The 15,924-nt window shown below is 41.7% G+C and overlaps 1 pseudogene across 1 annotated transcript in view; it reads left to right on the forward strand.

The window, feature by feature from the left end:
• The first annotated feature begins 336 nt into the window (after positions 1–336).
• Positions 337–15,924, forward strand: part of LOC309857475 (myomegalin-like) — a 58,657-nt pseudogene continuing 43,069 nt past the window's right edge. Inside the window, exons 1-3 of the transcript in view lie at positions 337–364; positions 2,618–2,703; positions 8,352–8,581. The product of the transcript in view is annotated as a myomegalin-like (transcript). The remainder of the gene's footprint in view (positions 365–2,617; positions 2,704–8,351; positions 8,582–15,924) is intronic.

A 15,924-nucleotide genomic window follows, 5' to 3' on the forward strand; every position in this document is an offset into this window, starting at 1 on the left:
TGTCTAGAGCAAACCGGCAGGGCTTTATGTGGAATAAATTACTCATTTCAATTTTTTCTATAAAACATTCTCAAATTTATTCTAGTTCCCTCCCCCAAAAGTCTTCAGCATTCTAATTCAAATTGGTAAAAGGCTGAGAAACTGTTGAAATTTCCCTAAAGGAACTACACCAGATTAAACTAGCTAAAAACAAGTGAGGAAAGCAAAACTCCTATGTAGTAGAACGTTGGGATGAAATGGGCATGCTTACTTTGTCTCCATTTAATTCCTGATGAAGTCAAAACCATGGTATTGTGACCCTGAGTGAACTGCAGAAAGAATATTTTCTAAAAATGCATGCATGGTATCAGAAAGGCCAACAAAGGTAAGTGCAGGGCAGAACATGTGAGATGAAAGCTTTCAAGAACAGTGACAGCCACTTTTTCCAATTGTCCCTCAACCTTACTCCTGGAACCTAGCCCAGGAATCCCCCTGGGATGTGGGGCAGCGTGGTCACACAAGCCCCCAAGATAATGATGGAGATGAGTTCAACTCATCCAGCTGAGCTTTCTTCAACCACAGGAACATTCTCTAGCCCGAAGCTGAGAGGAGAAACAATGTAAGAACCATGTTTTCATAATCTGTCATTGAGTGGGACATTCATTTCCTTTACAAGGAAAAAAAAGATTCTGATCTCTACTGTTGTACAGGGAATGATTTTCCAAAATAAGCATAGTAAGATATGGATGTCCACAAGTGAATTAGCATCCTGGATTTCAGTGAGTTGCCAAAGTTTAAGGAGTCTGTTCATCCATCTCTCTGCAGCTACTATTGTGAATGAGATGATTCTGGGGCTGGTTTGAAAGAGTTAATATTGGAAATCCCTCTTGTACAATGTCTGCCAAGGAATCCCTAACAATCTGAGTGGTGGAGTTACCTCTTGTAGGTAGGATATTATTGAACAGGGCACAGGAACTTGGTCCAACATTAATACAACATTCATGGAATGAGTCATAAGATTAGGTTGTTAGGGCAACATACTTACTACCTTTCAGTACTTTAATAAGATTGGCCTGGGTCATTGCAAATACTCTGGCATGAACTTGCAGATGATAAGAGATGGAATGAAGGTGATGAAGGTGTGAGATGGTCCTGTTCACCTTATCTGCAGAGAGGATAGTGGATGCTCATTATTTATCCATGGATGTCTGAGCTCAGGAGCAGGTTCTTTGGTCTTGGAGGAAGAAGCAAAGATAAAGATCTGATTTGTCACCAGAAGGAGCAGTGAGTTGCCTCTGTCTGAAAGTCCAGAGACCTGACTTCTTGGCACAGCTCTTGTCAGGACTATCTGTGTAACCGTGGACAAACCACTTAATCTCTTTCAGGCACAGGTTACTCGGTGGCCATAAGAGGAGTTTTAATATGTTGGCTGCTGAGGCCAGAATCAGAATGACATCTCGGGTTTCTCTAACTTAGGCAGTTTCTATAAGACCTGTTCTGTAGACACGGGGAGTGTCATGGTAGACTTTCTTTGGTATAAAAAGGAATTAACCATCATAAATTCCCCCAACTTCAGAAGAAATCAGTAATGTGGGCCACAAGTCTTAATCTAAAATTGGATGGACAGTCTTTTATTATAACAGATATGGAGAGGAAGAAATGCCCCAGCTTTGTCTGTCCAATATGGTGGCCATGAGCCCTGTGTGCCTAACTGAATTTAAATTTGAATTAAATTAAAAAAAAATTATTTCCTCAATCATCTTAGCCCATTTTGAGTGCTCAGTAACCACACGTGTCTACTGTATTGGGCAGCACATGCATAGAATTATAAAAAGTTCTATTAGTCAACAGTGTCTCAGATCTTTGCCCAGACTACAAACTGTAGCTATTGTCCCTCCCTTAGTGCAAGACATGGATGTTGGTGTCCTCGGATGACTGTGTCTATCATTAAGAAACAAAAAAAATGTATTAAAACTCACTTGGAAGTAGAAGAACTATAAGAAACTCTTCAGGCAAAAGATGCTGGAGGCATTGAACTAGAGTTTGAGAGAGGTGGGGAGGTTAAAGGAAGGAATTAGGAAACACCAAAACCATTCTGTGCCTTGAATCTTGACTAGTCCTGAGCTTCTGTAAAATACACATCCCCTAGAGGGGTGTTCCTCAGAGATATGGTCACCCCATGACTCTGGAGATGGAAAAGGATGAGAAAAGCAGGTTTCCCTTAATCAGGCACCTCCTCAGTACTCAATGTTGGAGAAAAGGTTAGTCATGTTGGGCCCATGTTTCAAAAGACAAAGTTGTTATGTAGCCAGGCTGGAAGTACAGGAAATAGTTCAGGCTTTCTGGAAATAGGTGAGGGAGTAACCACTCTATCTAACAGTAGTTCCTTAGGTACAGATCAGTGCAGTCAAAGGCAGTGAATGTTCTAAGGCTTAAGCTTAAATATTAGAAAGTATCAGTGATAAAATCTTTTCTGAAGATTTGGTACAGTGGTTCCACCTTCAGCCCTGCTGGCTAGGGGGCCATGCATATGGGGAAAGGAAGAAATCAGAGGCAGATGGCAAAAAGTGTAATTTTAGCTGCTGTCTGAAAGCCACCTGTGAAGGGAATCACCTTTGTCCTCTGGACTCACTTCCAGGTGCAGCTTCAGGGAATGATACTGAAGACACTAATGCTGAGTTCACAGACAGCATCAAGGAGGAAGCTGCACACAGTAGCCAGCAAGTAAGTCCAAGTCAGGTTCTGGGTTCCCAGGGTGGCAGGCCCATATCCCTTTGGGGTCTGGTAGTCTTCTACAGCCCTTGTAAGCTTAGAGTAAGAAGCTATCTTTTTCTCAAAACCACTTCCCAGTCTTCTTTCCACCCTCCCTGAGCTTCCCAGCCACATTGCCAGCCAACCCCTATCCTCACTCAACTTTTCTCTTCAATCCACCTTTTCTCCCCCGCTCCTTCTATCTATTGCTTCTCCTTCCCACCTTTGCCCCTATGTACCACCTATAGCTCTAGCTTCAGAAGAATGTTTACTTACAACAAGACCATGGACAGTTCTGCTCTTGGGTTTTTGTATCAGAAACACACCACAGAAGACAGGGAGTCATCAGAGGCTGCTGGGGGAGGTGGCAGGCCTAAGATCCACTTCAGGAAAAGTGCTGAGAACCTCCAAGAGGATCAGAAATGCTTCCAAAGGAGGGAATCTGTCTTGGTGAAATCTTGTTACACAAAATAGAAGTCTGTTGGACAACCTGACAGACCACCCAGGTTGGGACACATCAGAGACCAGCAGGTGACACTTCAAGAGCAAGCCCCCATCAAACATCAGAACTTGGTAACCAGGGCTGAAATACTGTATACAACAGCCATCACTGAAGGTGCAACCAGCAGTTCGCAAGCTCAAGAGTTGAATGCCTTGGACCTCAGAGATTAAGTCACAGACAGTGATCCCAGTGCACTCACTGGCACTCCTGTGTGTCTCTACCTTGCCCAGAGACACTTAGCAATCACATCTCCTACATGGACCATGCCTGTGAGTCTCTGAGTTATTAAGGAGAAAGTGGATCATTTGGTATCTGTCCTTCTGCAGAAGTAGCTGGGCTTTTCCAGGGATAGCTTCCTTGGAGCTATTAGAGAAACTGCTGGGAAAATGAGTCTCTCTGGGTCTGCCTCTATACCTCCTGTATAATAAAAAGAGGAGACCAACAAAAAGAACCTACATGAGCATTCCTCAAATCTCACTGGACTTGGCACAGTCTTTGGCTCTTGGGGACATAAGTAGTTGGTTGTCTGGGATACCTCACATCCTCAACACCATTTCTTCCCCTTCTACCAAGATCCCCTTTTTGTTGCTCTAGCCATACCTGACCTTTACTTCTCCCTTAAGTTCTTGCATGAATTCCATTTCTCCTTTTGCTTGAACAGCTTCTTCTAATTTCTCCTAACCAATGCTTGTGACTTTAATTATGTAGAGTATTGCCTCTCCGAACAGATCCCTCTGCCTCCCACTCCTCCCACTGAGGGGCTCTGGGGAGAAGAGAGGGATCTGCAAGATAAGAAAATGTCCACTCTAGGAGTTAGATTGGGGTATCAGCCAGTCATGTGATTATTGCTGCTGTGGACAGGATTAGTTCCCAAAAAAGTGAACAAGAGGTACAGAAGTGAAGACAGCCAAATTCTGATTGATACGATCTTAACTATGAGTAGTCATGTGAGCCTTTTGCTCTAGTTCTCAGTTGTAGGCAAACAGATTTGTAAAGTTATTCCTTCTCAACCTTCCTTCCTATAGCCTAGCATGGAGCAAATAACCAGATGACATTTTGAGGTCAGTTCAATCCTGGACTAAACCTTTTGCATTGAGGCAAGTATATTTCCCTTGCAATGGCTTCCCTACTGCTTGGCAGAAATACTTAATGAATTATTTGTTAGCCTTTGGATAGGGCTCATGATGGACAAATTTATATACCTGTTGGATGGAAATATCTTGGGTAAGCATAATTTTCTTTCCATCACCTTTCCTTGAAAATCAATGTCTAGTTTTGGGTAGGAGGAACCTTGGTGTATGAAATCATTGTAAATTCACTATAGCTTTTCTGGAGTTTGAGGATGTGACTGTCCAGCTACCAAATAAATAAAGCTTGCTTTGCCATAACTGTTTTGTGTCCAGATTCTCAAAACTGTGTTTGCCGGTTTCTGGTGAAATAGACTCTTACAGTTAGGTTCTGAATTCCTCTTTGCTGCATCCTTGGAAGGTAAACTTTATTCAACACCAAGCTACCTTCGTACCTCAGGTATACACAGACTTCCCCTAACAAACACATCTCACATTGTGTTCCTTCCAAGGCAAGAGCTATCTTTTGGCCAAAGCAAGTTCTTCATCCTTATTTTCAGACTCATTCACATCTGGAAGTCTCAGGTCTGGCTATGTTGGTAATTCTCCCCAGGTATCTCCCACAAAATCCCATTCTCAAGCAAATGTAAGGTCTCTAATAAATAACTAGGAAATGCCTGTGAAATGAATCAACCATTGCCTTTCTTCATTTAAATGTGTGCAACAGAAAAAAGTTATCAAGTGTCAAAGGCAATGATGGAGAAAAAAGTCAGTAGACTTCTTTTGAAGAACTTGAAAAGAAAATCATTAATACCTTTCACATATGTGAGAAGTGACACATTGTGAAACATACATCATAGAGTAAAAACAAAACAACGCAATTCAAACAGGAGATGAGATTTGCATATGAATTTCTGTAGGGTAAAAGGAAACCCAGCACACACAAAAGAGGTTTAATTTTACAATGGAAGCAACAGAACAAATGAATTAGGAACTGGCCAGTGGGGCGGAAAGTGTATGATATATAATTAACAATAGACCTAAAGGATTTATACTAACACCACACATACTGAAAGCCCTGGGATTTTATTTGGGAAAAAATATAGAAATGTCAACTTTCCACTGATGAGAAAGAAAAACTGATTAAAAAGCTAGATTCTGAGTCATTTTTCATGCATTTACATTTCAATTTTAAAGATAGATTAGCCTAAAGTAAGCTTCCACTGACACAGAAACCAAATTAGCTGGGAAACAAATAATAGCTCTCTTTTCTATTTTCAAAGTGGGAAATTAGACCAGGTGTACCTTCAGGTCCTGTATGGTATAGATATTCCATGGTTCTTTATTTTTTTAATTTTTAAAGACACTATGTATATTTAAATCAGTGAAAGATAACATACATTCAGACGGCAGTTGGAGAGGAGAAGGGAGTTGAGGGAAATTGGAAGGGGAGGTGAACCATGAGAGACTATGGACTCTGAGAAACAATCTGAGTGTTTTGAAGGTACAGGGGGGTGGGAGGTTGGGGGAACCAGGTGGTGGGCATTAGAGAGGGCACGGATCGCATGGAGCACTGGGTATGGTGCAAAAACAATGAACACTGTTACACTGAAAAAATAAATAAATTTTAAAAAATAAATAAATAAAAATAGATAGGTATAGATGGGGCATCTGGGTGGCTCAGTCAGTTACTTGGGCATCCAGGTCTTGATCTTAGCTGAGGTCTTGATCTCTAGGTCATGAGTTCAGGCCCCATGTTGTGCTCATCCCTGGGTATGGAGCCCACTTAAAAAAAAAGATATCATTAAAATGAGATTTTTTTTTTTTAGATTTATTTATTTGAGAGAGAGAGCCCGAGCAGGAGGTAGGGGGAGAGGGACAAGCAGACTCCCTGATGACCAGGGAGCCCAACATGGAGCTCAATCCCAGAACCCTGGGATCATGACCAGAGCCGAAGGCAGACACTTGACTGACTGAACCACCCAGAAGCCCCAAAATGAGTTATTTTTAAAGAGAAAGAACACTTAGTTTTTGGCAAAAAATAAAGTGCCCATATTCAAAGCTGATGGTAATGTTTATTTATTTTCTTAAAGGTTTTATTTATTTGAGAGAGAGAGCACAAGCAGGGACAGGGGCAGAGAGGGGGAAGCAGACTCCCCACTGAACAGAAAGCTCAATGTGGGACTCAGTCTCAGGACCCTAATATCAAGACCTGAGGCTGAAGGCAGATGCTTAATCGACTGAGCCACCCAGGTGCCCTGCCAGTGTTTATTTTCTTAAGTTTGTTGGAAAGGGTTTATATAGAAAGGTAACATCTCATAGTTTAAATGAGGGGTTGAAGTCCTAAGTTTTCAGAAGTGGTTTTATCCAGTCCCCCTTTCTTTATTTTGTTCCAGTGCTTGGTGGCACATATGGAGATAGGCCAACCTAACTAAGCTTGGTAGGAGAACAAGAGAGGCAAAAGTCAGGCTCAGAACCTGAGGAAGGCCTGGGAAATGAGCAGCTGTGTCTATGCATCTTTCTTCATTCTCTTTCTTTGCAACTTCAATGGCTGTGTTACTGGCAAATTCATGCTGTGAATCAACTCCACCCATGCAGCCTAGGTCTTACCAAGCTCCATTATGAGCAGAAGTCTGTGGCTTTGTGCCAGGCCAAGCAGTTCTGTCAGTCATTGATCCATTTAAGTGGCTCTGGGCCCTGTTCTGTTCTCTATTTTTGTAACCTGAATGAAGGTATAAAGCATGTAATCAGTTCTACAAAGCATGCCCAATTGAGTGGCTTCTACTTGATTTATGGAGATGCACATAAAATATTTTGAAGACTTTGATCATTGAGAATATTCGTTCTGGATAACCAGAACAAATTTACCAGTGACAAGTACAAGTCACACCATTAGTACAGATAGAAGAAACACCACAAGCCCAAAATAGCTGTGGTAGAGAGGTGGAAAATTGGGAAGTCAACATAGACCCGGAGCTAAGTAGAACTCCAAAGTGCAGTCGCAGACAAAAGAAAGAAGCAACATAGCTATTCCTCAATTTGAGCCTTTAGCCCTTTCAGTTCCCCCTCAGCTCTCTTCTCCTCTAAGTGTTGGTGGATCTCGGTGGTGGATTAATATTGGATGGATGGACAAGAAACCCTTGCACAAAAATACCTAGTCATACACCGAATGGGTTCTCATACTCAGGTTTTGGTTTCACACTTTTAAGAGTGTGGGGAAAATTGGAAAGGAACCCAAGATGAACAATAAGAAAGTCTTTTAAAAAATTCTCCTTTGAGGAAAAGCTACACAATCTGCTTGAGTTGACGCACTGAAGAGTAATTTCAGGAGTATCCACGGAACATAGAAAGGTGTTGGGAAGTTGTTTCCATCTTGTTTTCTCCTCAGGTGCTTAGATTTGTAGAGAGAGTTTGCCTGTCAGCATCAGCACAAGAGTGATAAGCAACAAGTGGGGCAGGTGGCCTCACTTTAACTTCTCCGTAGTTATGGGGTGTGATTCTCCTGTTGCCAGTGAAATTAAGTTTCTGTTTTACCTATGGCAGAGTGCCTCCTGTCTCAGTCTTCCCTTTTAGGGCATGAGGTGCAGGCTTGGCCTTAGGCTCTGAGAGCTGCTGTCTAAAGCCGAGATCTTAAGTCAAGGACTTGGATGTTGTGGCATCAAGGTAGTTTCCTGTCTTGTAAGAAGCATCCCAGGAGACTCGGTTCCCAAGGGAGAGAAGAATCACAGGATCCACACTCTCTGGTCCTGTGTAAACCCCAATTGCTTGCATTGGGTTTTTGTTTATGATGGGCTTGTGGTTTTTTTTTTTTTTTTTCTGACCCACATTTGGATGCAGCTCTTCTGCCCATGGCGGCAGTTCTGAACACTGGCTCTCTTGTGTCCTCCCCATCCAAGCCAGTCTCCAGGGCCCTTATGGCTGAAGAAGTCCTTAGGGTGAGCTCATTTTAGGGCTGTCTTTTTTGTTTCCATTAATGGCTGCCTTTGCAATCTGATGTTCCTCTTGAATCCTCTCTCATGACCTAACTTCTTTAAATTATAATTTTATTTCAGCTTATCAAGGTGGCCTTGGAGAAAAGCCTAGCAGCTGTGGAGACCCAGAATGTATGTTTTCCCCCTCCTTCCTCAGCAGGAGGGAATAATAACAGAGGTCTTTAGGAGGAAATGCTCCACCTGAGGGCCGAGATCCACCAACACTTAGAGGAGAAGAGAGCTGAGGGGGAACTGAAAGGGCTAAAGGCTCAAATTGAGGAAGCAGGATTCTCCTCTGTAGCCCACATCAGGTAGGACACTGCCCAGAGGAGGAGAGCCTGCCCATCAGGATGCCACCATAGACAAGTGAGTTCACCTTGCTGCAACAAAGGCATTTGTGCTGCTCTAGGGCTTCCTGGTCCACATCCCAAGCTCCATGCATTAATACTTCAAATTCTTAAGAGAAAACTCAATAATATTGGATAATGGTGATCATTCAAATTATTTAAATCTGACCTTAATTCCATGTAATAATGCCCATTATTAGCTGTAGAGTCACAAGTGAGAATCTGCCAGTGTATGACTGGAACACTTTGAAGAATGTCCTACTACCCATGACTACCCTACATGACTACCCATGACTACCCTACTGCTGCATGTAGAACCAGAAGAGTCCCTGAGGGAAGATGATGTATACAGGGGCCCCATTGCTTCCACTCAGCTCTCTCTTAGCAGCGTGAATCCCTAAATCATGGAATAGCACTTTTTTTTTCCTAAAGATTTTTTTTTAATTTTTATTTATTTTTTTATATTAATTTTTTATTTTTTATAAACATATATTTTTATCCCCAGGGGTACAGGTCTATGAATCACCAGGTTTACACACTTCACAGCACTCACCAAAGCACATACCCTCCCCAATGTCCATAATCCCACCCCCTTCTCCCAAACCCCCTCCCCCCAGCAACCCTCAGTTTGTTTTGTAGGATTAAGAGTCACTTATGGTTTGTCTCCCTCCCAATCCCATCTTGTTTCATTGATTCTTCTCGTACCCACTTAAGCCCCCATGTTGCATCCCCACTTCCTCATATCAGGGAGATCATATGATAGTTGCCTTTCTCTGCTTGACTTATTTCGCTAAGCATGATACGCTCTAGTTCCATCCATGTTGTCGCAAATGGCAAGATTTCATTTCTTTTGATGGCTGCATAGTATTCCATTGTGTATATATACCACATCTTCTTGATCCATTCATCTGTTGATGGACATCTAGGTTCTTTCCATAGTTTGGCTATTGTGGACATTGCTGCTATAAACATTCGGGTGCACGTGCCCCTTTGGATCACTATGTTTGTATCTTTAGGGTAAATACCCAATAGTGCAATTGCTGGGTCAAAGGGCAGTTCTATTTTCAACATTTTGAGGAACCTCCATGCTGTTTTCCAGAGTGGCTGCACCAGCTTGCATTCCCACCAACAGTGTAGGAGGGTTCCCCTTTCTCCACATCCTCGCCAGCATTGTCATTTCCTGACTTGTTGATTTTAGCCATTCTGACTGGTGTGAGGTGATATCTCATTGTGGTTTTGATTTGTATTTCCCTGATGCCGAGTGATATGGACCACTTTTTCATGTGTCTATTGGCCATCTGGATTTCTTCTTTGCAGAAATGTCTGTTCATGTCCTCTGCCCATTTCTTGATTGGATTATTTGTTCTTTGGGTGTTGAGTTTGCTATGTTCTTTATAGATTCTGGACACTAGTCCTTTATCTGATATGTCGTTTGCAAATATCTTCTCCTATTCTGTCAGTTGTCTTTTGATTTTGTTAACTGTTTCCTTTGCTGTGCAAAAGCTTTTGATCTTGATGAAATCCCAATAGTTCATTTTGGCCCTTGCTTCCCTTGCCTTTGGCGATGATCCTAGGAAGATGTTGCTGCGGCTGAGGTCGAAGAGGTTGCTGCCTGTGTTCTCCTCAAAGATTTTGATGGATTCCTTTCGCACATTGAGGTCCTTCATCCATTTTGAGTCTATTTTTGTGTGTGGTGTAAGGAAATGGTCCAATTTCATTTTTCTGCATGTGGCTGTCCAATTTTCCCAGCACCATTTATTGAAGAGGCTGTCTTTTTTCCATTGGACATTCTTTCCTGCTTTGTCGAAGATTAGTTGACTGTAGAGTTGAGGGTCTATTTCTGGGCTTTCTATTCTGTTCCATTGATCTATGTGTCTGTTTTTGTGCCCGTACCATGCTGTCTTGATGATGACAGCTTTGTAATAGAGCTTGAAGTCCGGAATTGTGATGCCACCAACGTTGGCTTTCTTTTTCAATATTCCTTTGGCTATTCGAGGTCTTTTCTGGTTCCATATAAATTTTAGAATTATTTGTTCCATTTCTTTGAAAAAGATGGATGGTACTTTGATAGGAATTGCATTAAATGTGTAGATTGCTTTAGGTAGCATAGACATTTTCACAATATTTATTCTTCCCATCCAGGAGCATGGAACATTTTTCCATTTCTTTGTGTCTTCCTCAATTTCTTTCATGAGTACTTTATAGTTTTCTGAGTATAGATTCTGTGTCTCTTTGGTTAGGTTTATTCCTAGGTATCTTATGGTTTTGGATGCAATTGTAAATGGGATTGACTCCTTAATTTCTCTTTCTTCTGTCTTGCTGTTGGTGTAGTGAAATGCAACTGATTTCTGTGCATTGATTTTATATCCTGACACTTTACTGAATTCCTGTATAAGTTCTAGCAGTTTTGGAGTGGAGTCTTTTGGGTTTTCCACATATAGTATCATACCATCTGCGAAGAGTGATAATTTGACTTCTTCTTTGCCGATTTGGATGCCTTTAATTTCCTTTTGTTGTCTGATTGCTGAGGTTAGGACTTCTAGTACTATGTTGAATAGCAGTGGTGATAATGGACATCCCTGCTGTGTTCCTGACCTTAGCGGAAAAGCTTTCAGTTTTTCTCCATTGAGAATGATATTTGCGGTGGGTTTTTCATAGATGGCTTTGATGATATTGAGGTATGTGCCCTCTATCCCTACACTTTGAAGAGTTTTGATCAGGAAGGGATGCTGTACTTTGTCAAATGCTTTTTCAGCATCTATTGAGAGTATCATATGGTTCTTGTTTTTTCTGTTATTGATGTGTGGTATCACATTGACTGATTTGCGGATGTTGAACCAACCTTGCAGCCCTGGAATAAATCCCACTTGGTCGTGGTGAATAATCCTTCCAATGTACTGTTGAATCCTATTGGCTAGTATTTTGTTGAGAATTTTCGCATCTGTGTTCATCAAGGATATTGGTCTATAGCTCTCTTTTTTGGTGGGATCCTTGTCTGGTTTTGGAATCAAGGTGATGCTGGCCTCAAAAAATGAGTTTGGAAGTTTTCCTTCCATTTCTATTTTTTGGAACAGTTTCAGGAGAATAGTAATTAGTTCTTCTTTAAATGTTTGGTAGAATTCCACCGGGAAGCCATCTGGCCCTGGGCTTTTGTTTGTTTGGAGATTTTTAATGACTGTTTCATTCTCCTTACTGGTTATGGGTCTATTCAGGCTTTCTATTTCTTCCTGGCTCAGTTGTGGTAGTTTATATGTTTCTAGGAATGCATCCATTTTTCCAGATTGTCAAATTTATTGGCGTAGAGTTCTTCATAATATGTTCTTATAATAGTTTGTATTTCTTTGGTGTTAGTTGTGATCTCTCCTCTTTCATTCATTTTTTTATTTATTTGGGTCCTTTCTCTTTTCTTTTTGATAATTCGGGTCAGGGGTTTATCAATTTTATTAATTCCTTCAAAGAACCAGCTCCTAGTTTCATTGATTTGTTCTATTGTTTTTTTGGTTTCTATTTCATTGATATCTGCTCTGATCTTTATGATTTCTCTTCTCCTACTGGGCTTAGGGTTTCTTTCTTGTTCTTTCTCCAGCTCCTTTAGGTGTAGGGTTAGGTTGTGTACCTGAGACCTTTCTTGTTTCTTGAGAAAGGCCTGTACCGCTATATATTTTCCTCTCAGGACTGCCTTTGTTGTGTCCCACAGATTTTGAACTGTTGTATTTTCATTATCATTTGTTACCATGATTTTTTTCAATTCTTCTTTAATTTCCTGGTTGACCCATTCATTCTTTAGAAGGATGCTGTTTAGTCTCCATGTATTTGGGTTCATTTCAAACTTCCTTTTGTGGTTGAGTTCTAGCTTTAGAGCATTGTGGTCTGAAAATATGCAGGGAATGATCCCAATCTTTTGATACCCGTTGAGTCCTGATTTAGGACCGAGGATATGATCTATTCTGGAGAATGTTCCATGTGCACTAGAGAAGAATGTGTATTCTGTTGCTTTGGGATGAAATGTTCTGAATATATCTGTGATGTCCATCTGCTCCAGTGTGTCGTTTAAGGCCTTTATTTCCTTACTGATCTTTTGCTTGGATGATCTGTCCATTTCAGTGAGGGGAGTGTTAAAGCTCCCTACTATTATTGTATTATTGTTGATGTGTTTCTTTGATTTTGTTATTAATTGGTTTATATAGTCGGCTGCTCCCACGTTGGGGGCATAGATATTTAAAATTGTTAAATCTTCTTGTTGGACAGACCCTTTGAATATGATATAGTGTCCTTCCTCATCTCTTATTATAGTCTTTGTCTTAAAATCTAATTGATCTGATATAAGGATGGCTACTCCTGCTTTCTTCTGATGTCCATTAGCATGGTAAATTCTTTTCCACCCCCTCACTTTAAATCTGGAGGTGTCTTCGGGTTTAAAATGAGTTTCTTGGAGGCAACATATAGATGGGTTTTGTTTTTTTATCCATTCTGATACCCTGTGTCTTTTGACAGGGGCATTTAGCCCATTAACATTCAGGGTAAATATTGAGAGATATGAATTTAGTGCCATTGTATTGCCTATAAGGTGACTGTTACTGTATATGGTCTCTGTTCCTTTCTGATCTACCACTTGTAGGCTCTCTCTTTGCTTAGAGGACCCCTTTCAATATTGCCTGTAGAGCTGGTTTGGTATTTGCAAAATCTTTCAGTTTTTGTTTGTCCTGGAAGCTTTTAATCTCTCCTTCTATTTTCAATGATAGCCTAGCTGGATATAGTATTCTTGGCTGCATGTTTTTCTCGTTTAGTGCTCTGAAAATATCATGCCAGCTCTTTCTGGCCTGCCAGGTCTCTGTGGATAAGTCAGCTGCCAATCTAATATTTTTACCATTGTATGTTACAGACTTCTTTTCCCGTGCTGCTTTCAGGATTTTTTCTTTGTCACTGAGACTTGTGAAGTTTACTATTAGGTGACAGGGTGTGGGCCTATTCTTATTGATTTTGAGGGGCGTTCTCTGAACCTCCTGAATTTTGATGCTTGTTCCCTTTGCCATATTAGGGAAATTCTCCCCAATAATTCTCTCCAGTATACCTTCTGCTCCCCTCTCTCTTTCTTTTCTTCTGGAATCCCAATTATCCTAATGTTGTTTCGTCTTATGGTGTCACTTATCTTTCGGATTCTCCCCTCGTGGTCCAATAGCTGTTTGTCCCTCTTTTGCTCAGCTTCTTTATTCTCTGTTATTTGGTCTTCTATATCACTAATTCTTTCTTCTGCCTCATTTCTCCTAGCAGTGAGAGCCTCCATTTTTGATTGCACCTCATTAATAGCTTTTTTTATTTCAACTTGGTTAGATTTTAGTTCTTTTATTTCTCCAGAATGGGCTTTTATATCTCTCGAGAGGGTTTCTCTAATACCTTCCATGCCTTTTTCGAGCCCGGCTAGAACCTTGAGAATTGTCATTCTGAACTCTAGATCTGACATATTACCAATGTCTGTATTGATTAGGTCCCTAGCCTTCGGTACTGCCTCTTGTTCTTTTTTTGTGTGTGTGTTGAATTTTTCCGTCTTGTCATTTTGTCCAGATAAGAGTATATGAAGGGGCAAGTAAAATACTAAACGGGTGGCAACAACCCCAGGAAAATGTGCTTTAACCAAATTAGAAGAGTTCCAAAATCGTGAGGGGGGAGAAAAGGGATAAAAAGAGGTTCAAAAAGGAAGAAAGAACAAAAAAAAAGAAAAGAAAAAAGAAAAAAAAAGAAAAGAATTTTAGAAAAAGAAAACAAATAAGAAAAATGTAAAAATGAAAATATATATATATTAGATAAACTACTAAAAAATCATTAAAAAAGAAAAAAGTAACAGTTAAAAAAAAAAATTACCCGAAGGTGAGAAAAAAAAAAAAACAAAAAATGAAAAAGAAAAAAATTAAATTAACTGCAAGACTAAAAAAAAATCACAGGAAAAAAGCCATGAGTTCTGTGCTTGGCTTTCTCCTCCTCTGGAATTCTGCTGCTCTCCTTGGTTTTGAAACCGCACTCCTTGGTAGGTGAACTTGGTCTTGGCTGGATTTCTTGTTGATCTTCTGGGGTGGGGCCTATTGTAGTGATTCTCAAGTGTCTTTGCCCCAGGCGGAATTGCACCGCCCTTACCCAGGGCAGGGGTGAGTAATCCACTCGGGTTTGCTTTCAGGAGCTTTTGTTCCCTGAGCGCTTTCCGTAGAGTTCCGGAGGACGGGAATACAAATGGCGGCCTCCTGGTCTCCGGCTGGAGGAGCCGAGAGCCCAGGACCGCACTCCTCAGTGCGCTCTCAGAGAACAGCACCCAGTTACTCCTTTCTGCCTGACCTCCGGCCGCGCTCCGAGCTCACCGAACCTGCGACCGGTTCAAGATAACCCCGAGCTGCGAGCTTACTGTCGGCTCTGTCTCTGTAGCCGGCTTTCCCGTTCCAATACCCGCAAGCTCTGCGACACTCAGACACCCCCGATCCTTCTGTGACCCTGTGGGACCTGAGGCCACGCTGACCCCGCGTGGGCTTCACCCCGGTTTAGCCTCTGGTGCGATGTCCCTCAGCGGAACAGACTTTTAAAAGTCCTGATTTTGTGCGCGGTTGCTCTGCCGCTTGCCGGGAGCCAGCCCCTCCCTCCGGGCTCTAGCTTCCCGTCGCTTTGGATTCACTTCTCCGCCGGTCCTACCTTTCAGAAAGTGGTTGTTTTTCTGTTTCCAGAATTGCTGTTCTTCTTCTCTTCGATCTGCCGATGGATTTTCAGGTGTTTGCAATCTTTAGATAAGCTATCTAGCTGATCTCCGGCTAGTTGAAGTAGTCTCAGCCTGCTACTTCTCAGCCATCTTGACTCCTCCCCCCTTTTCTTAAAGATTTTATTTATTTATTTGACAGATCACAAGTAGGCAGAGAGGCAGGCAGAGAGAGGAAGGGAAGCAGGCTCCCTGCTGAGCAGAGAACCCGATGCGGGGCTCGATCCCAGGACCCTGGGACCATGACCCGAGCTGAAAGCAGAGGCTTTAACCCACTGAGCCACCCAGGTGCCCCTGGAATAGCACTTTTAACAATATCTGCTGATTGTTAACTTTACAGAGTGGTATATAGCTGATTCATTGGTTAGATTGACCAACGTGTGTTTTTTTAATATTTTCTTTATTTATTTGAGAGAGAGACAGAGATAGAGCACAGGTTGGGAGGAGAGGGAGAAGCGGATTCCCTGCTGAGCAGGGAGCCTGACCCGGGGCTTGATCCCAGCATCCTGGTATAATGACCTTAGCCTACGGCAGACACCCAGGTGACTGAGCCACCCAGGTGCCCCTGGCCACT

Source organism: Mustela nivalis (genome assembly GCF_964662115.1).
Source record: "Mustela nivalis genome assembly, contig: HAP1_SCAFFOLD_755, whole genome shotgun sequence".
NCBI classification, from domain to species: Eukaryota; Metazoa; Chordata; class Mammalia; order Carnivora; family Mustelidae; genus Mustela; species Mustela nivalis.